The following is a 1,963-nucleotide window of genomic DNA, read 5'->3' as shown; positions in this document are numbered from 1 at the left end:
TATATATATATATATATATGCTGATTCCGTGCTTTTCATGGGTACTTTCTTATTGTTATCACCCTATTTTGTAATTTTGTCACATAAACAAACAGACGAAATTGCACACACTTATGCATGCGTGAAAATTTTATATTTAAATTCAATTCCTTTTTTTTTGGGGGTGGGAAGAGGGGGGGGAGGTCTTTTCATAAAATATACACTTCACTTAAGTTGTATCAATATGTGCATGTGCATTTTTTTTTGTAGTAGTGTCAGCGGCAGTTGAAGTTTGTATGGTGGTTTCAGTTATTTTGTTACTTTTTTCTTTTTCCCGAAAAGGACGGGGAAATGGGTTTAACAGTCGTCCATACATATAAATATATAAATATATTTTTATGCATTTGTTGCTATTATTTTCTTCAGTTTTTTTCCCCCACTTCCGTTCGTATATAGAGGGTTTTCCATAGATACAGTATGAGGGAGACAAGGTGATAGAGAAGAAAAGAGAGATGGAAAGGGATGCGTGTTTCTTTAAAAAGGAGGAATCAAAGGTATAACGACGTGAAAGGGATAAATGAAATGGGGAGGAGGAGGAAAAAAAAAAGAAGAAAGGGATGCAGGAACAACCAAAGAAAAGTGACATTAAAAAAATGGAGGAAATTAAAAGGAAAAGAAAGAAACGTAGAAAAGTAGAGGAGATGTTGGAAAAAAAATAAATAAATAAAATATATATATATATATATACATATATAGGTGGAAGGTAAAGTAGAAGGGGAGAAAAATAACTATAACAAAAGCAACATAAAGGAGTCGTCATTGATGGGGGTTCGGTCACCACGAAATTAACTTTTTTTTCTCCCCTTTATTTTGTGGTTATGGCGGATCTCTTCAACCGTTGATATAACTTTCCCACCTTTCGACTATTAAACTTCACAATTTCCCTTCTGTTTTGAAGATTTGATGATAGAGTGATGCAAAGAAAAATGTTCCCCTTCAATCCGTCTGTTTATCTAGTCCGGCTTTCTTTTTTTTTTTTAAAGGTTTTTTCTCTGTTTTTCCTCCGGATCGAATTCGTTCGGAGGTCCTTGACCGCTTCGTGTTTAGTTTCTACGGAAAGAAACAAAAAAAAGGTGGAAGAGAAAATGAAGCAGAGCGTAACAGAACATCCCGCCCTCAAGAGATGGCTTCGATGCAAATAATCGTTTCCCTTCCTTTTTTTTTCTGTTGCCGTTTTTGTTCTCCGTAGAGGAAAGTTTTTTTTCTTTTTTCTTTTTTCTTTTTTAACTGTCTTTGGTTGTTTCGACCCCTCTATTCTTTTTTGTTTTTTAAAACCACTGTTCTACATCAATTTTTTTTTTCTATTCACCCTTTTCCTTCCGGGCAAAAGTCAGCCCTGGTGTTGTGTTATCTTCTTCCTGTGTGTCGTTATACATACGTGGACAAAATAAAGGAAACTATGTTTTCTCCCTCCGCCACTGAGCCACTTGTTCGTGCAACAACTTTTGATTTATTTATTTCTTTTTTTATTTCTATTTTTTTTACCTATCAAATTAATAAAATAGAAGGGAGAGATTTTGCACTAGGCGGCTGAATACTGAAGGTGTCGCGGGAAGTGCTCGTATTGTTGTGAATATTCTTTTATTTACAAAGTTAAAAATAAGAGAGAGAAAAGTGTAAGAGAGAGAGAGAGAAAAAAAAAAGAACATAAAGCAAACAGGGTGAGAGAACGGACAAGCGATAATTTGTGTACCCAAAATCAACCCTGGAAGGCCGGGAGGGAATTAAAAGGAACAACAACAGCAACATAAACATCAACGACGGAAAGTACAGAAGCGACAACAGAAACACAATAGAAGCAAAAGGGTGGGTATTGACGTTTTTGGGTTAAAAGTTGACTCTGTAAGCGCCTCTTTGCTCCGTCAGATTTCCACCAAAAGACCGGAAAGTCACACCGCAGAACTTTGGCTGTGAGGAAACAAGC

The sequence above is a fragment of the Trypanosoma equiperdum genome (assembly GCF_001457755.1).
Source record: "Trypanosoma equiperdum strain OVI genome assembly, contig: ctg_1743, whole genome shotgun sequence".
Classification (NCBI taxonomy): domain Eukaryota; phylum Euglenozoa; class Kinetoplastea; order Trypanosomatida; family Trypanosomatidae; genus Trypanosoma; species Trypanosoma equiperdum.
Note: the sequence above shows the minus strand (reverse complement) of the source record.